The following is a 20,930-nucleotide window of genomic DNA, read 5'->3' as shown; positions in this document are numbered from 1 at the left end:
AAAAGTTCGATCGGGATCGTCCAAGAATCTACAACGAAATTGTCCTTCGACTTTCCTCCCCGATTCCATCCCCGTCCCCGTTCCTCGTCAATTTATTCTTTCCACGGATGGATCAAGCAAGTATCGTCTTCGCATCAGGCTCGTTCTCTCGAGCTTTAATTAAACGATGCTACCTCGTGAAAGCGCAACGTTGTACCACAATGCATCGAAAAGAGAAGAAATTAAATTGCACGTAAATATTTTTCACAACGAAATATGAAATGAAAACAAGTGGATAAACGAAAGTGAAGAAGCGATTTGATAAATTAATAAATTCAACGCATTGTCTCCGACTATGCCAACCATTTCGTCGAACGTACGTCCCTCGCTGACGCGATCAAAAGAGGATGGAGGAAAAATTCAATTAAGACGAAGAAAGTTGTCGAGGAAACTCACTTATTACTTTATATATATTTTTCTGACTCTAGACAGAACGAGTTGAGTCGCGATAGTTTCAACGTTTTTCCACAGTCAACTCGAGTAGCTGTTGGCTGTTTCTTGTGCCTCAAGATGCATAACTTTTAAAAAGCGACTCTAATCGAATCGGGAGACCTGGCTGTTGGCAGTTGGGATGGAAACTTCGTTCGACTCGTTCCATCGTTGTCATCGATTTTACGTGCTCGTCCTTTCCTCGCCCTCCGTATTCCTCCGTTTCGAACCGAATTATCCGACGTTGTAATTACGCACATAAACGCGATACTTTGCGAAACAAAATTTTCGTAAATAAAACTACTACAATAATTAAAAAACTTTGAAACGCGTTATCTTCTTATCTTCAGTTGATAAATAGTTTTACCCAAAGTCTCCCGAACATAGTTACTTTACTTTCCGTTTTTAATCCCAACCTATTTTTAATCGTGGTTATCCTATCCGTTATTTTTACACTCGCTCAAAGAAGAATGAACCAATCCCCCTATCAAGAATTCTATCCTTTGACTTTCAATAATTACGCCCACCATCTCATAATAATAAAACTACAATTTCGTTATTACGCGATGCATCGTTACGCAACTCTTCCATTCGAGCTAAAAAAAAGTTCAAAGATGTACGATACGATTTAAACCTGTGCACTGCTATTGTTATCGTCGAGCTATAATTAATTCCCGATAAACCATTTATTTATACGTGAAATCAATCTATTTTGCTGCAATTTCTCACGCTTACCTCCGTCGTTACGCAACGCCTCCAACCTCCATCGAAAAATAGGATGAGGAAAAAAAAGAGAGAAACGAAGGAAGGACCTAAAAAAAAAAAAAAGCTATTCTCGAGACCGACATTTCCAATCCTCCAACCCTTACGTGACTGCACGCGCGTTGATTCGCGCGTGAACGAGCTGCAAAGCGCTATCTTTGGTGAATTTCAACGAAGATCCCGGGTGTCCGGTGTATTCGACTCGCGATACAGGATACCGTCTGTTTTTAGGCGGGCAGATACCCTCGATTTCCGGTCCAGGACACGTAATGGCCTGCGATGGGTCGCGCTCGCCTATTCCGCCCGGTCCTTCCTTCTATCAGCCTCGACCGTCACGCGTCAGGAATTGCAAATTAGATCCGAACGATTTACTCCTCCGGTCGCAGAATCTGAGGAAGCCGAGGTATCGCCTTCTCTTCCTTGTGTCCGCGTTACATTCCACGGATTCCACGATGATTGTTCGGAAGGCGAGAGACTTGACGCCGGCTAAATCGGAAATTTTACTTATTCCCTCTGGAACTGGTCCGCCGTTGAGACAAAGGATCGGAGAAAGGGAATGGACCGCTTTCCGGATCTTAATTCGCCTTTGAGAATCGAGCAGAATTGCTTTTGCGTTTGGTTTCATAAATGTCGCGCGATTTTTTCGTATGCAAGTAAACGTTAGAGTAAACGTTCTCTTCGTGTAATTCGAAAGTGTCGCGATCTTTGATCCTCGAATGGCCGAGTGGCAATCGTTTCTGTACATTTATTGTTGATCAATTGAAATATCGAGAAAAGGAACTTAGATTACCGTTCAAATTGCAGTCATTACCTCGATCGAAGTCGCTTCAGATGTTGTAATGTTTTTAGAAGATTTGAAAGATCGAAAGAAAAGTTCGAAAAATTTGTTTTTAGATAAATTTTCACAGAAATCTCGCGTCGTACTACTCGCTAACTACTCGAAAGTAATCCTGAATTTCGTTATTCTTTATTTCTTTCGTTTTTCACTGAAAACTACAAAACGCTGGAAAGTTAATGCACGTTGCTCGAATCTCGAATCTCGATTTAGAACGAACGTTATAAATGGCACTCGCATTGTATATCATAACGAAGCATAATTCATTGTGATATTCGATAATTATGAATTATTATGAATTAAAATTTCGAGATGAGTCGAAATTAGGATCGATAGATCGAAATGAAATCCTGTTATTCGAGTTAAGAATCATTGTATATTTATCTTTCGATATTTTTATTGCTTCCATTCGAGATGTTTTCTCATATTTATTATACGAATCGAGTATCGAGATCTCGAAATTTTCGAAATCCCGAGAAATAGGAGAGTTATTGAGACTCTGTTCGATCTCGTCCAAATTTATCCAACCCATTTTGAAGTTTGCCATCTCCGATATCTATATATCTTTACACGTCCACTGAAAGGATAATTAATTCGTGCGTTGATATTGGAATTTGTCGTTAAAAAAAAGAAAGTATCAATTACATTTGGAAGAAGAAGAATTGAATCTTGTTGTAACACGGTTAGATTTTTATTTTCCATTTTCTCTTGCCATCATTTCGAAGCAGTTCTTTTCCTAACTGCTACTAGTTTATCGATCACCGCATCGAGAACTACAAACGAGTTTAGCCTGCAATTCTTGGAAGAAGGGAAGGAAGATTGATCGAACGCCTGACCTACGCACTGTCGATTCAATTGCTCGCGGTGGCTCGAGGTAATAAATCATCGAGCTACGACAAGTCGTGGAATGATTCGTCTCAGGCTTCTTTCTTTATCCGTGGAATAAAATCGGAATAAAACGGAAAAGGCCCGAGGTTCTCGAACCTCGAATATCGCGACAACCTTGGTAAAACGTTTTGAAAGAATGATGGACGTTTAAAAGGGACGAAATAATTGTCCCGTATCACGAATAGTTTCGCTTGAATGCGCCACTGACCCCAAAAATATTAAATATTCGTCCACGAAATAATCGCGAAATTCTAAAAAAAAAAAAAAAAGAAAGAAAGAAACGTAGCTTATTCCTTCTTCGCTGAATTCGAATAATCTTTTGAACGTATCCTTAGGCAAATGTCAAGTTTTTAATATCTTAAGTAGCACCGAGACGAATTCCACCGTAACTTCACCGGAATGGATATTTTGGATTAAACGTAGCATTCGTCGCAGTTTTCCGTGCGGGTTTCCCATTATCATCGCTCCGCCATTCCGTCTCTCCCATACCCATAAGAGGTATAAAGCAAACTTTCTTATCTCACGAATTCAACAACGTTAATCAAACTTCTTGGATCATTAATAACTTCATTAATTACACATTGTTGACACGGTTGAAAATATGGATTAAGGTGACGAGTGCGCGGAACGAAGAGGAATTAAGGAATCCAGTGGTACGAGCAGATATCGATCAGCCGCCATCTGGGCGGTAGCGCGCCAGCTTTCAAACACTCGGTAGTGTAAACAAGCGATAATCAGACATTGCATTAGAATGTTTCCCCGTTCTCCGTCCGACTGATCTTTCGCGGATCAATCTTCGTCAATTCGCCTGCAGAAACCCTAAAACGCGACACTGAAACGCGACTCTATCCATTGGAAACAGTTTCGCGTCGACAAGTTTCCCTATTATTCATCATCAAGCGACAAAGAGAAGCGGAAAACACGCGTCATGCATATCCTGAAGCGTTTCGCGAAGAGAAGGATGGAGGGGATTCGGTGTTCCTTGTCTGTGCTCTGCCAGAACTCTCCTCCGCGAGACCTGAAATAGGAGGCGAAGCAAATTTCCAGGCGAACGTCGAACGTCATAGAACGTTGTGGGACGGGTCCCTTCGGCTTTTTTAATTCCTACCCGCGTCCTCCTCCCTTCCACGAAATCCCGTCCCCTCACTCACGGCGGAAAAGCGGCGAAATTTAAAATGTATGAACCACATCGGGTGACGGATATTTTATTCAAAAAATTCGAGCGTAATCCGGCAACGCGTCACCGAGCATTAGAATTCGATTTCGCTCGTGGACCGTTTTCAATCTTGTAACCAGGCTAAAAGCCAACAAAGAGGGGGAGAGAGAGAGAGAGCACTGCGCGGACCTCGTTCATTATGGGCGCGGCTCGCGTAAGAAGAGAGGGTTCCACAATTTCAACGTCCCCTCCCCTAACGAAATTCAGAGCTTAAGAACGAAATCCAATTTGAGGCGAGGTCGCGAACCACTCCGCCTTAATACGATTTGCACACGATTTTGATATCGCGTGCAATTTACGATAAAATGATAATCCCCGCGATTAGAAGAAAACATTGACGCGCATTGAATACCCACGATCCACAGTTTCGTGTCCCTAACGGAATAAAATAATCGTGTACAATTTCAATTATTCTGAATCCGTGCGCGTTTATCAACTTATACCCTCCCCCTCCCCCTACATTTATCACCGTTGGAAAGAAATATCGCGCCTCTTTCGATCTCCCGTGGAAATTTCCGTTTCTATATCCACTCTTAATCGATCGTTCCAACGGGATAACGGTTTCAATTTTTGCCAGGAAATGCGATCCGAACCCGCCCAATAAAGAAATCTGTGCTCCCCCATTCCCCACCCCCTCCCCTCCCCTTTATCCCCGTGTCGCTCGATTATTCACGCCGGTTGATCCCAGAATTACACGGACTCCCGAATAAATTTCCGGCGAATACGTAACGAGGATTCGCCCTTTCGGTGGCGATGGAGCCATGAATTTCTGCGCAAATAACCGCTTATTATCAAAGAGGATAAGCAATAAGGGCGGGCGGCGAGGCACGGTGCAAGGAGCACACGATATGCAACACGCTTCGCTTGTGCAACGTGTTTCTGGCCAGCTAACTTTGGTACCCCGATCAAACAAAACGTGTAATGCGATGTTAAATCGTGCGATCCGATCGATCCTAAACCTCGCATTCCTCCTTCCGGTCGGGAGGGGAGAATTCTACTCCCGTTTCCGCGTAGGCAAATTCTAGGGGAGGTCGTAATTAAAGCAGGAACGAGTGGCCGTTAGCCACATTACGACGTGGACGCGCGTTTTTCTCCAGCGTCAAAACGTCTCCGTTTTTCTCGCCCCTTCTTCCCGTCTCGTTTAAACGCTTATTAACGTGTCGCCTCTGTGATCGTGTGCCTCTTCCGGATCGATTTGTTCGAACGAACGGTCTCCCGTTTGAAGTGGTCGATTTAATCGGAGGAGGAGAGCGATCCGGAATGAATTTGACGAGAAATGATTTTCATCTCGAACGGAAAGAAATTGGAAGAGAAGGAGAAAAATAAAAGTCGCGTGAAAGGGTTGAAAGTGGACGTGAGAAACACGCGAGAGAGAGAGTAAACGGCGAAATCGACACAAAGGGAGTAAACGAAAGTGAAATGCACGAGATTCCAAAGGGCGTGCCGCGAAGAACGGAGCCGACTGGATTTTCAGTGGAACAATTCCTCGGTTGGTAGGGATCGAGCAAGTATGCCCGGTTCTCGCGTTAATTGGAAAATACAGGAAACGGCGAGAGATCGGGGATCGTGTCGAATCGCGGGTATGTCCGTTTAAAGGGAAAGAATTCGAGCCGTTGGTATGCGGGAATTATCTGATGGCGAATTAAAATACTTGGCAAAGCTTTCGACGAAACGTTTGCACATCTGCTCCCAGAAAACTTTGACCGGGTAGAGAAATTCGTGGTTCCTTTCGGCTTCTGGCAAAAGTATCGGAAAAGGGGAAGAAATATCGGAATAATCTTGAATTTTCCGAGAAGGAGTTGCAGATTTTGCTTGCTTTGATCTCGTATTCCAACGATCGCAAAGCAGCTGGATATCCGACGTCCATCTTCTAATTTCCACTTTCAATATTTGCTTTTAACGCAAACTGGCATCTTCGAGCGTGTTAATGGTTACCACGAGTAATCCAATAATTTGGCGCAGAAAAATCACAACTGCGCTACATAGTTTCGCAAGAAGAAGAAGAAGAAAAAAGAATCCGCATTGATCATTATCGCAGCCAAGTGAAGTTTCGAATAAATCTTTATCCTTCGTGGGCCAAAAGAAAAATTGCAAATTATGTATCGATTTAAATCACCTTTATCAACAACATCCAGATACCCGTGTCTGGAGGCGCGTTTCGGACAAAAAGAACTTCCGAATCGCGTGCGCGTACAAGAGATAAAGAATAACAGACAAAAGGTAACGAGCAAACGCGACAGAATCGAATGAATTAAAGCAGATTACGCGTACCAGCCGGATTGTGTTTGCTGGATTTATTAGGCATGTATGGCGATGGGATACGAGTTGAAGAATCGCAATCCCCGACGGCGAAAGAGGACAATCGCTGCTAGACACCGCGGAGGAGCGCAAAAAATGGCGGCTGACATCGATCAGATCCGGCTTCGTCCCTTGATACGAACACCGCTCTCCCCGATAACTTCTGACGAACGTGGAGAGGCTATCGATATAGAAAGAAAGATGAAGACTGAACCTGTCACGCGCAATTGCAATTCGATTAAAAGCGTAAATCTCGTGTCGATCTTCTGACTCTTTTCTTCTTTTTTTTGCGACGTATCAAACGCATCAAATCAAGAATTAGTTCATTCGAAATCAGTAGGACACGTCGAGCATCGATCGGGCAAGATCGATACCAGTCACCCATTCTATTAAAGAATCAACCATTCGTCACGAAACTTTTTCCATCCAGAGCACTTTTATTAGCCAAGCGGTTTTTTCCTTTTCATTGTCCATTCTCGAAGAGAGATACACAGATAACGCGAACTCACGCCTTAATCTATACGCTTCTCGTACGGTAATCCAGGAACGACATGGAAATATGAACTCGTAAAGCTATTGAGCAACCGAGCGGAAACGGGCGGCCATGTAGGGGTTGGTAGCGGAGCACGGGACAAGGGGCCATTAATGCTCTCGCCAAGATATATCGTCACACGCCGTTGGGATTGTTACGTAAGGTTAAGCTCAGGGTCGAGGCGCTAGAATTCGACTTCACCCACGTCCAAATCCCAATGGCCTCGCCACTCGTGTAAATCCTCTCTCTTCTCTCTCTCTCTCTTCCTCTCAGGACGATTATATCGCGCGAGGCCTTTCGGTGAACTTTCCGAAACGGGGGATGTTTTCACTTTTAACACATTCACGGTTACAATAGCACGGTTAGAGCAACAATTTGCCGACTGGCAAACAATCACTGGGCTGGCATGGAGTTTAAATAGCGACCCGTCTAGCTAATCCGGAAACTAAGCGCTCAAGGTGTTGTTAGACGCGCCGTAATTGTTGTAATTTCGGATGTTGGTGGCGCAAGTTGAACGAATCACGCTGTTTCTCGAAAAATAACTTCAAGACGAAAATTTGCACGCAACGATCCGTTTTATTCAATCGGGATAGAGAGAGATGGATAACAAGCTCTCGCGTTGTTCACAAGACTCGAGTCCAGCTCCATTCTAACCTGATACACTAATCAAACTTATCTTCTCCCGTCGTTTACGCAGCATACAACTTGCAGGATTACCCGGATTTGTGTGTTACGTAAACCAGTTGGCCAGGGGAACAAGACGACGGTCGAGGGGAAGGAACTTATGCCTAACTAATCATTGCTTTGCCGATTAAGGCGGAGAAATGCGAGAACTCTCCTCGTGATTCTCGAGAGGGTATACGGAGGTTGGAATAGACTTGGCCGGCCGACCGCAGATCCTCTCTTCCGTAAAGTTTCGGATCAAACACGGTTACCCTGGCTGGCCGATCGACAAAACTCGTCCCCTGTGAACTCCGTCTCTTAACACGTTCGTTTGCACGTTCGTTCGCGCGGCTTTTTCCGGGAACCGCGGACAAACAGAATCAGAAGCGGACGAAACACGGGGAGGGGGGTGTAAACGGAGTACGAGAGAGAAAGGCGGGAAAAAGCGGGCCGACTAATTACGAGGTGTTCGCCGGAAGAGGTACTAAATTTGTAGCAAAGCTCGTGCAACGGGCCAAGATAATTCTAGTGTGAATGCTTTGTCGATGACTCGTCTCCACGCGAGAATCGTCCAAGTGTCGCGATTTTGCTTTGATCGTGTTCGAGTCGAAAAGTTGGCGGATTGAGAAGTTCGTTTCCTCTCGGAAAGGGTTCTTCTCGAGAAGAAGTTACAGGTAGGTTAAACACCTACCTGTAAACGTTTGAAAAATAAACGAAATAATCGATATCTTTGCGTAAATTATATCGGTTTTTTTCTTTTTGGAGATGGAGGGAGGAGGAGGGAGGGGGACTAGATTGTTTCGAAAAGAAGAAATTTAATATCGAAGTAATAATTTTATCAATCACGATATCAATGATGTGAGCGTTGAAATGTATAAAATGTTTCGAGGGGGGAGGGAACGAAATTAAGAGAGACAGAACTGCATCGTGGAAACAAATACTCAATCACGATGATTGTCTGTGGTAAAAAATTATTCTCGTGTAATAATTCGGTTCAAAAAGTACGCCGCCGATAGAATATACGATGCATTGCAACAATACGACGTGATTTATATCGCGACTGTAATTGTATCGAAATACTTTGAATAATATTCCTGGGCTACGACTCGTGGACCAAATGAAAGGAATACGAAGTTTGCATCGTTGTATCGTGCAATCAACTGAATTTACCGAACGCGTTGCAATTCGTTCAAATATCTGTTAATTTTAATCTCCGAAAGATAAAAATGAGAAACTACGCTCCTCGTCGGATGAAGAGGAATAATTTTGGACAAAAACGGTAATTCCAAAAAGTAACGTGAATACCAAAAAACGCACGTTTGAACTATCTGTGAAATCCCGCTCTCAATCCGAAATAATCAAAATCTGGTCATCGATAAAAAAAAAAATTGCACAATATCTCCACACCGGACTGCTTCATAAATTAAATTCCTCAAAATTGTATAGAACGGAAACAGAATTTCTATATACTGATATATGTATCTAGAATAAAGGAGATTAAATTTTATATATATCCTAAAAATAAGTATTAAAGTGTAATAGAAAAATCAATTGTACCTTTTATAAATTTACACGTTTTATTAATTTTTCTACTTTCTCAATTATGGAAAATTAACGAAACGCTGTTCTTTATTTTATAAAAAATACACCTGATTTTTATTTATCCTTTCAACGCATGTATACAAAATAAATAATAAAATTTAAATTTCGCTTACTGCGCGTATTTTATCATTATGAAATCGAGAAAAACAAAACAAATAAATTCATTTGATAATATTTAAACGTTATGCATAAGATAAGGAAAATTTTAAAAAATTGATAGTTTTTCAACGAAAAAAAGTCCCTTCGCGATTCAAATCCCTCGAAAAATACTCGAAATCGTTGCGTGAACGATGCAAAAAAAAAAAATCGAAATTTTAAACTTGATGTCGCGCACACGCGTTTAATTTTCGCCGCCAACCCCCTCCTCCCTCCCTCCCCCTATAGTTTCAAGCCCAGATTTTACGTCCCAAGTGAATTCGGTCGTCCCGTTTGTCGCGGTTCACCATCACCGCGTATTTCGTATTATGGTCGAATCCGAGCTGCCTGCCACCGGAAACCTGACGATTTAAATTTAAACAAATCCGCCATGATGCGCGCCTCTACGTTCGACCGTTTGCGGTAAGATTATTCACCGCTCGTTTCATGGATCATTATATATATGTGTATGCGTTTTCAGAAAACCGAAAACAGAGTAGCCTTCGAGCTCTTCGAATTATCGAGCTCTTTCGAATTACGCTCACGTGGAATCGCGATTTACCGAATGATCCGTCCTTTATTCTTTAAAACAGCTTTAATTTCTCTGTTGAATCTGTGTTTATCGACCATCATTCCAATTTCGACTGAAGATTGGGGAACAAAATTTTAAAGGAAGTTATTATTCTTATAATAACTTCCTCCGTCATGAAATAATAATATCGTGTTTCGGATCGTTCGAAAAGATTCGAAAGAACAATATATAATTCATTGGGATACGGTTTCTTTGAGAGGGAAGAAATTCGAGAAATCGCGTGCATTATCCGATCACGAATCATATGCGCGAATCTAAACAGCCTCGACATACCGCAGCTAAGGGATTTAATTTTACTGTTATAACACTTGTAAGGAAAACGGAGTGGAATCCAATTTCCAAGGGAGCGTTATGCGCTGTTCGAGGAGCGGAGCTGCCAACGACAGAAGTCGATCCGTCCTTGGGTTTCAGGTAGAATGCTGATAAAGGAATTATCTCGGCGATATTCCACGACACCGTTCCCTCTACCCCAGCCTTCCGTTGATCCCTCAAGTGTGAATGTAAAATGTTTTTACCGGGAGAATACCACGCTTGAGATCTTTACGGAAAGCTGTTTCAGTCGTAACTTCCGGCTCAGCTTGGTAACTCGGTCCACGCGAATAACCGCCAATGGGATTTACTTTACTACAATTCTCGATATATCTCCTTCAAATCGAACGTTAAACGAAGGTTTTCACTTTTCCTTTTCTTTTCAACGGTAAGGAATTAACTTGATTAACGAATCGTTGCCTTCCAAAACGAGAAATAGATCTTTCCCTCGAACCGACATTCGCGGAAAGGGATCGAATTATTCCCTCGGATTCCCTTAATGTTCATCGTGGATTCGATAATTCGTTAAAGTGGACGAGAGGATCTTGAGCATTGAATTCATCTTCCCTGTTATCTCTTCTTCATACATATTCGATGAAAAAGGCCGAAAAGGAAGAGGCGGTGGCGCGATTATGTAAAAGTGTTCGATCGAAGAGGAAACCGCTCGAACGGGTATGTAACGATGGATGTTTAGCGACGCTAAACGATATCCCGCGATCCGTATCCAATTAGCACTAATTCCATTGGCGACTAAACCACTGTTCGGCTTTAAACAACGAGCGTTGCATGCGCGCCCGTTCCAATTGATGAAAAGCTACGCGTCATGCGTAACTCGAGGCTTCGTTCGTTTGTCGGGGAACGGAAAGATACCAGGTATTGTTATACAACCGATATTGTTGCAATCTATATACATATATATATATAACGTAATAACGCTGTGTAATTTTTCCCATAGCACCGTTAACAGGTAACATTGTCGGATCGATTGACGACCGGGATCGCTAATTAACGAGGATTGTTAATCCACGCCGTGATAACTGTTACACGCCATGCTCGGCGTTGGCGCGTTTGAGCCATTCCTTGTGTGTAATTAGCACAAAGCAAAGTGAAGCATTTCGGAAGCTCGCCGCGTACCTGCCTATGCGTTTCTCACTTATTCAATTCCTTTAATCAAAGACGGTAAACCCGAGATAGTTATGCGCGGCGAAACACGTTCTCTCTCTCTCTCTCTTTCAAAGGATCATCTTCCCTGCAATTATTTCCCCAAGAATCTCTACGGTTCGAACACCGTGTTCCTGTACAATTGCGGGGAAATAGACGCGTTGTTCGATTTCGTATGATCGACGATACGGCTAACTTATAGAAAAAAAAGTTAACCTCAATTAAACCGGTTTCCAATTTGCCCACAGCCCTATTATCCTTTGCATAATTCCCAGCCCCGAGTTACCCGCCTCGACCAACGATTTGCATCTTAAGAAGCCGGGGTTAGCGGGTATTCCCGAGGGATAGTAATTCATCTTCCTTTTGCCGGGGAAATTTGTTCGCGGGAACATCACCGCAAAGTTTCGACCGAGTTCACGAAGATCTGGCCGCGCAACAATCACATCTGAGAGATAGAGAAAGGCATCGTCTCGGGGTCCGTTCGCTTCAGAGAGAAAGAGAGAAAAGGAATTCGGGGACGAGGTATTGTGGCAAAAATGTTGGCCGTTCCCAGGGATCGGAACGGAAGGAGCTTTGCTACGTGTACGCAGACGCGGCACCGCGGGTCATAGGTCAGTTCCGCATGGCGGATAAATTTATCGCTTTTGTCGCGCAAAATCCCTGCGGCGCAAAGGCTTGGAAAAATTGCGCGATGACGCGACCTAAGAAAAAGAAACCGCCTTTCCTCTCTTCCTCCGAATGATTCATCGATTCACCGTGAAATTAGCAGGCATCGCAAGATCTTCGTATAAAAGAGGAGCTTACGAACGAATCAATGAACGAGATTCGTAAAATTGATAGAATTTATTTGGAATTTCCGTTTTCGATGTGGATCCTTTCCATAGGATCGCAGCAGAGGAAAGAAGAATCGGTAAATATCAATAAGCAGGTGGCGGAAACGCGAGGTCCGTCAGAATGCTCGACTTCTCCCTCCTACCACCTGTATCCATCCGAGCAGGGTCGAGGGGAGATAGGAGATCGAGGACATTTCCGAGATGTTCTCGAAAATCACCGGAGTATCCTGAGACCGATGCTAATGCCCTGATGCGACATCTGCATCCTCGAGACGTCACCAAGATATGTCGAGTATCTCTTGGACATTACTGCACGTATGCATGCGGAGCAGACATTTCGCGGCCGGGGCAGGAACAGGAGGAACAAGTGGAAGCTCGAGTGTCGAACAGAGAGGTGGGAGGTTGAGCGGGAGAACAGGAACGTGTTATTGCACGATGAAGAACTCATCAACGTGTTTCAACCGCCGCGTGTTCGTGCTCGTTCGTGTGTCGTGCATCGAGCACAAAGGCATCAGCCAACTCGTCCGACGCGAGCTGAAAATCCGTGTGGATGTAGATGGCGGGGCCATCGGGGTTACGCGTTCGCCCTGTCCTTATCCGCGTCCGTGTGTCCATGTGTGCATCGTTCTGTGCAACAACCGTGTCTCGGTCTCTTCGTGGGAGAAGAGCGTTATCGACTCGTTAAGGAAGGCAATTTACTTCTCGGATCACTTGCCAAAAGCGAAAGGAGCTGGTTCGTTCGATCCCGCCCTCAGAGATCGCTTCTTCGAGATGACTCCTCCAATCAAAGATATTCGTAAACGTTCCTTCACGATCTTTCGCTTCGAGTATGATTACTTTCGCTCCATCTAATCGCTTCGTGTTTCCTATACGCACGAATTATATATACGCGATACGTCGCGAATGATTATTCTGGAATAATCAGTTGCTTTATATTTACGATGTCGAATACGTAATCGAAACGCTTTACGAGATCTCCACGCAAGAAACTGCAAAGATCGATCTACTACGAAAGATATATTAAAAAGATGTATCGGATAAAAGGATCAAACTTTCTCTTCCTCTTTAGAAGCTTCGCAAAATCCATCCATTCAACGAAAAATTCCTGGCGCGTTTCGACGTTTCGTCCAAGAGTGCGCAAGGGGTTAAATGTTCCATCCGGTTCGAGAATCTTGGAGATGGAGGATGACCGATGATTTATAGAAAAAGTTATCGAATTACTCAAAAGGTTATTTGGTGGCGCGTTTCGAAAAGCTTTCGAGGGGCTTTGTCGAGCCACGATGACGTTGGAGAAAACTTTGAAAAAGCCACGAGACCGTGTCCTCGATTCTCGAACGCACGAGGTCTCGTAGAGACCGTGATCGAGGCGCAGAGAGAATGGCCGCGTCGAAAATTTCGTGATTTAATTTTCCATCGGTCGCGACACGCAATAGTTCTGTTCGTGATTCCCTGACCAGGATGGCAGATGGCCAAACGTGAAGTGCACGAAATTACGCGCCATCCCTTTTCTCTTTCTCTCTCTTTCTCTATCTTCGTGCGGTGAAAAATGTTTTACGATCAAACTTTGGGATCGCCGTTTAAGCAACATATCGCGAACCCGACCGCTGAAAGCTCCAACGATCGAACTTGGCAAAACATCGTGGCTAAACCGTCGTCGTGTATCTCGTGTTTCTCCCACCACTTTTGTCTCTGGAATTGATTTATCGCGATTGTCGCGTGAAAATTGGGGAGGGCCAAATGTTTCCCGACATTTGCCGCTAAACCGTGAACAACGAAATTGTTGTAATTCTTTGTAAAAAAACAGAGATCGAATTTTAATTTCGATCGATTCTTTTTTTAACGCTCACCCGATAGATGGGTCGAGCGAGTAATTGTTTACGCTTTAATCCCGTTATTTCGTACGCGCGACGACACAAAATATTTTTCCAGATTCATTGTCCGCAGCGTCGTTGTCCATTAACCGAAATGGAGAGAATGGATTTCACGATCGAGGGAGCACGTCGAAATCGGAGGGTACGATCTTTCGCTAACCGGTTGACGAGTTACGATCGTGAAAATGGTGGAAATAATGTCTCGCGATGCGGAAACCGCGGGACGAGATAGCGACAGGTATGGAGGGAAAAATAGAAAAAATAAAGAGTGTGGAAACGGGGCGAGCGGTGGATCGAAATTTTCACGCTGAACCGTGAAACCGACGACGAGGTCATAAACTTTGATTTCGATTCGGCTATTGGTTGCGAAAGGTGAAAAATTACCGATTGTGTCCAACCCTTTGTCTCTCGATTCGTTTCACGCATTCCGATTCGAATCGGACGCTTTAAACATCCAAGAGTTTAAATCGTTGTATCGATTCGAATTTAAGCGGTCCATATGACTGGTTTCACGGCTCGGTGTCGAAATTCTGCGATTCGACTAAATCTCCCCATTTCGAGTACAATGGCTCGATCATCATCGTGAAACGATAGTGACGAAATCGCGCGCCGTTTAATCGTCGTGAACGGTGGCTTGTGAGCCGTGGCCAATGATCCGGCGATTTCGACGATGGAACAAAATTTCTCCTAGTCTAGGTAGGAGAGGACGGCTCATTTATCTTGGACGACACACGGCGGAGCATGGATTACGTGCCTCGAATGCGCGCATCTCTCCCCTGCAGGAGATCTCGTTGGAAAAGTGGCGCAATATTCCCGGATGTACATTAAACTTTCGAAAACAGTCGACCTGGTGGGACGGATTTCAATGTCTATCCGGCGAGCCCTCGAACGAGAAAAGCTGAGACGTAGACGGGGGAAGCAATTTAAGTGACAATCGTGTTCGTGGCAGACGCGAGAAACGATCGAAACGATGGAAAGAAACGCGATAGTTGATGGAAGGATTATCCCCGGCTATTCTAATCGCGAGGCTTATCGATTGTAGCGAGGCTTGGCGGTTTAGCGGTCTACTGATAGAGGTGTACAATTATCGAGGATTCTAAGGTTGAGGTGGCGTAGTCATCGAGTGCTTCGTGGCCGAATATCGCAGTTAGTTGAAAGTTCTAATTGCGGTGTATTATCCACTTTGAGAACTCTAATTGCATTTCCCACCGGGTTCAAACTTGCGAAGATTCTTTCCACTCCGATCACCGAAACATCGAGTGTCCCTTTCATCCAAGTTTTCCAAAGTGTTATTGCTAATTATATGTATAATTGTCGCCAGAACTTTGATTGCCTTTGATACTCCACTCTTCCCGATCCAACTTTAAATTAAACTCGGCAAAATCGTATCGATATTCGATCCATCTCCTCCCGCAAATCGTTATCCTATTATCGTTATCCCTGATATTCAGATCCCGATATTAAGATTCTTCGCGAATCTTTTCGATCACGAGTGGAATAAAGAGCTACTTAAAAAGCGACTGCAGCGTAGATGCGCGAACCGCAAGTTTTGATGAAACGCCGCCTCTCCCCTTCCAAACGACGACTTAAGTCTTCTTGCGTCTCTCGCGGAATCGAGACACGTGCACGCGTCCCAACGACTGCCTCTCTAGACACGCTTCTCTAACCTCTTTCTTTGATAGTTACTCCGCCGCGACTTCGTTCCCTCCACGGATTACTCTTCGCGACGTAATCATACTTGGAGCAACTTGCTCCTTTCATTCCCGCCTATTCTCCACGTTCATTCCGCGCCCTCTTTTGTTTGATTTAATACCAGCTACCACTGTACGCTTAGCACTAAACTTAACGTTCCACAACCCGGCACACGCCTCTAAAAGCAGAATAACGTGGGTGTATCGATATCCAGTAGCTCCTTCTTCGGATCTACCCGCTGTACGAATATATTTCGCCCATATATTCGAAGATGTTTGTCCTCCGTTTTACCTAAATTGACGTCTCAACCGGCATTTCCCCGTATTTTTCGATACGTCGAAAGATACGTCTGACTTTGCGGTTTTTCGTACGGGAGAAAGACCCAATCGTATTTTTTATCAATTTTCCACCAACAGTTTTATTGCTTTGTAACGAATTTCTGACGTTCGATAAAACTTACAAAATGTGTGCAAAATGTGTGTCAAGTTGGGAGGGATAACTCCATGGCGTTATAGAATTTTTCAAACTGGGTTATCGGTTTTTATAAATTTAAATTTAAAGTTGGCGCGAGAGCAATAATCGTATTTCGAAGAAACCGAGTAACGGAAAGTATTATTTTAATATCACCCCGATTTAACTTTTCCTTTTATATATAATACGTTATAGATCATTAATAGTTATAGTTTAAAAATCGATCGTACTTACTACTAAATCCTCGAATAATGCGATTCAATATAATCTCTAATATAATTATGAATAATTCGTTTCACTTTGGCAAACCTTTCAGCATACATAAAATATTAAGCACATCTTTTAAATATTCCATTATATTATACAAATTAATGGATATCGTACTTTACATTTGACGTGTTACGCACAGTTTAATGCGATCCGTCAGTTTTCCATATATAAATATAAACAACCACGAAAAATATCGCGCATCGAATAGTCCATGTCGAATTCCATCGATCGAGCGTCTGAATAAATTCAGAAAATAAGAAATATCGTGTCGAATTCGTGTATGTTGATGGTTCGAATATCATCTTCGACAAATTCGAGAGATTTTTATAACATCTGTCCCGGACAATTGCTGAGTGCACGCGAGATTTGCATGCCGACAAATCGATGTGTAGATTTTCTGATAACAATCTCGCGTGTATTCGTACAACTTGGATGGAAACTTTCGACTTTCGTTCCATCTACCACCCGATATGACCGACTTTTAAACACATTTCTATACGCGTTATTCTAATACGAGAAATAATAAGAGATTAAATAACTCGAGAATCAAGTTGATGAGAGACATTTTGATTGATTCGTATAAATGACACAGGAAACGTTAACTTTGATAGTTGTCGTTACGTACGAGTAGCCAGCGATCGTTATCAATAAATCTAATTTAAATCGATTAACATTTTACATGAATTTGGAAATTAAATAAATATAGACCTCTTCTAATTATTATAGAACTTGACTTGATATTTTATCGTGTTCAAACAGATTGTAATAACGGACACATAGTTGAAATAATGATATTATTAATTTTTAAATGGTGAATATATATCGGATTTTCATATTTGAGGGACGAAAACAATCCTAACATTGGAAAATATACTTCACGAAAATACTTAAAGGAATATTTGCTTAAAGAATTATCGTATTTGTTGTTAATATTTACTTATATTTCCTTGATTACTTCTATTCTATAAAAAACAATAGAAAGAAATAGGAAATAACAAATTGCGATTAGTTTTTCAATAATCGTTCACCATAGAAAAAAAATTGATCATAGATTCATCGCATAAATAAGATTCCATAAATCATATTTCGAAGAAGAAATCTATAATATTGGAGCAAAAATCGTTCACAAAATCCCTATTTCTCGATACATTTACATCTCGTATACTTGAATAAATTCTCAACAATCTGTACAAAATTCAATACTGCACAGAATTCTACTCAATCTCGCATTTTTATTGCAAAAAATTTCAAATTAATAGATAATTTGAACTCTTCACTCTATTTATTCAAAATTTCTCTTCTTGTAAATGTATACTCTGTATGTATAAAATAAAAGAAGGAAAAAGAAATTCAATGCATTCGAACAAATCCAACGCGAAAATAGGCTAAATATCTGTGACTGACATCAAACATTTAAACGTTGATTTCGAATGTTCTTGCTTTTCTTATTCCTCCTCCTTTATCGGGGGAAACGGTATCGAAATTCTTCACGTCGAAAAGTTCACGGCACAAGTAATTAAGATCTTACAGGCGCGTAATGGCCGCATAAATCGGCTGGTCGTAACTTGTAATCCACTTTCGAGTTTCGCGAGGGAACATCGCGCCGGTATTGCCGCCTATGCCGCGTAAATTTCCCCGCCGGTTTATGCAAATTATTGATGGAACCCAGGGCTAATACATTGTTGCGCGTCCAACCAGAATCGCCTACGCTCAAACGTATATACAGTCGTAACAAAAGTTTTCATACGTTATTTTACGAGAGAATTTAATTAATCTGGAAATTCTCATTTCAAGGAACACTCGTATATATAGAAAATAACATTATACGTGAACTAATCTTTTTTAAAAAATTTCTTTAAAAGATTAAAGTAAACTTAAAATTTTAGCATTTTAGCATTCATATTTTAATATAATTTTATCTCAATATATTTTCTACGATATTAATGTTTGACTAAACAAATTTTCGTTAATTTTGATAACAATCAGTTGAACTCACGTAAAATGTACGAAATTTTTTGTTATCGATTGTGTATATACATAAGGAAAATATTGATGTCGATACATTTTCCGAGAATTACGAAAGCTAGTCTCCTTCCCGTTCCATCTAAATACGCTCTAACGACACGATAAATAAACATCATTACGTCGCAAAATGAAATTTATTTTGGGTTTGAAAATACGATGCCGGAGGCAATGACGACTTAGAATGGGACTTGTATAGGTTATGATTCCGAGAACGATGATAAATAGAAATATTAGGCGATATAATGCGTCATTAAAACTTAATATGAAATATGATTTACCGCTTCTTTTTGATAGAGAAACACGTATAAAATATGATTAACCGATTATATAATAAAACATTATGTCTGTTTTGATAGATTTCTTCTATATTTGAAACGCATTATATGCATATATACAATTGAAAACAAAAAATAAAGAAAAATTCCTACGATAAAGTCAGAATTAAAGAACGATTGTAAAGATATATGGTTCAATACGCCTAGAAGATAGATCCATATGGCATATACACATGATTCTTAAATCCCTGAAGCGACAGAGCGAAATCAGTTTCACGCAGACGCGCCGAAACTTGAACACGAACGAGTCTCCGAGGCCGAATCTATCACTGTCAACGGTCCGATTGCATTAGAGAGAATCGCGGAAACGAACGATCAATTTTGAAATATTCTTACTATAAACGTACATAAAGCATGGTCGAAATCACGTTCGACTGACCGGGCGTTTCTGCTAATTAACTTGCGCAATCAGTGAGAAAGCGAATCCGCCACCGTGAATATATATTATTGTCTAAGACTCACCTTTAGGACGTCACGATGCTAGTAGCTCCGCTGTGCCTGCACTATACAACACACATACACACGAGAAGTACGGTCGCACGAAGCACGCGATCCACGGGATTCCAATGTCGAAGAATAGATCGAAGCTGGTACGTCTTCGGTATTCTCGTTGATGCCTCCTGAAATGACTCGATTCCGATATACCAAACGCTTCTTTATCACGACACTATGTGTTTCTTGGTTCTCGAATCACAGTTTCACGAATAATTATCACACGACACTGCTAAACGAACAATCGAATACACAATCACCGAGAGGGCAGCTCTTCTACTTATACATATATACATATATGTACATATACATATGTATATCGATGACGGTGTCACGTTGTCGTTTCACGGCAGCCGGATTGTTCACTATTCTCACGAGGAACTCTGTCGTTCGATCCAGCTGCAAACGGGAACAACGTTTCCGGTGGGAACAAAAGCTTCGAGCGAATCAAACGTCATCTTGTTGCAAAGATCTGTGCATCGTTCCGTCACGCTGTTGCCGATACGTGCGTGACGTGTCGTAATTCGTCGGTGTTGCGACTATACCGGTATAAATAAGAAATATTTCGAGAAATAACACTATAAATGCGCAAGACGAAAGATATATGAACACTACGACACACCGAAAAAACACGAATACGGAAACAAAGATTCCAGAACACGATACACAACACGTAACGTCGCCTCGAAGCTCGCGAGACGGACTACGGTACGGGAATGAGAAGGTCTGTGAGCACTCGCGCATCGCGACATCAGCGCCACCATATTACCCCGGCGAGGAGAAGCGCGCCACGGTCGATTCCGCGGTTTCCACCTACCGACCGAACTTTTATAGCGGTTTTTTTGATTTCTTGTCCCCTTATTTTTGGCAATTCTTTTCATTTCTTACTTTTCTTATTTTTTGTCGAATTTATTTCTTTTTTTAAATTCTTTTTATCTTGATGAAAATCCTATGAAATATAGTGTTTATTTTTATTTTTGATTATCGATAAGGATATCGATCTAACGTATTTCCATATTAATGGCAATTAAAAATTTAAATTTAATATTTAATATTTAATGGAAATTTGCGTTGTAGATAATAAGGTTATTTTTTTATTTCTAATAAATTTCTGTAAGTTTCAAATTACGGTAGTTTTTGTATCTGGTAAAAATCTGAAGTTGGTATTTTAATGGAATTTATATTGATGTTTTCGTAAAAAAAGTGAAATATTCAAAAAGAAATGGAAAATCCAATGTTGAATACTGAAACACTAGCAAAGGTGGCCGAATTGCGCCGCGCAGACTCCGTTAAAGGAGAGACAGCTAGTATCGATTCAGTTCTGCCAACGGAAGGATACTTTTTGGTAACTTTGCCATATAACTAGGGATTCTTATACTAACTACAGGTTGAAAACCTTTGAACAAAATTCTATCGATCTCTCCTCATAAATTGTTCGGGAGATACTACATTTTGTCGAAAAAGAAGCTCGAGTTAATAT

The 20,930-nt window shown here is 41.8% G+C and overlaps 1 protein-coding gene across 5 annotated transcripts in view; it reads right to left on the bottom strand.

Moving 5' to 3' along the window:
• Window positions 1–20,316, bottom strand: part of LOC107993573 (neuroligin-1) — a 278,033-nt gene extending 257,717 nt beyond the window's left edge. For 2 of the 5 annotated variants that reach the window (XM_062079446.1, XM_062079445.1), the window contains exon 1: window positions 19,421–20,308. The gene's annotated coding sequence lies outside the window, so the exon portion shown is untranslated. Of the gene's footprint in view, window positions 1–19,420 lie in introns of all 5 variants that reach the window. The other 3 variants (XM_062079448.1, XM_062079447.1, XM_062079449.1) reach the window with 3 other exon arrangements.
• Window positions 20,317–20,930: the final 614 nt, after the last annotated feature.

Source organism: Apis cerana, linkage group LG9, assembly GCF_029169275.1.
Source record: "Apis cerana isolate GH-2021 linkage group LG9, AcerK_1.0, whole genome shotgun sequence".
Classification (NCBI taxonomy): Eukaryota; Metazoa; Arthropoda; class Insecta; order Hymenoptera; family Apidae; genus Apis; species Apis cerana.
This window is presented reverse-complemented; position numbering and strand designations above follow the sequence as displayed.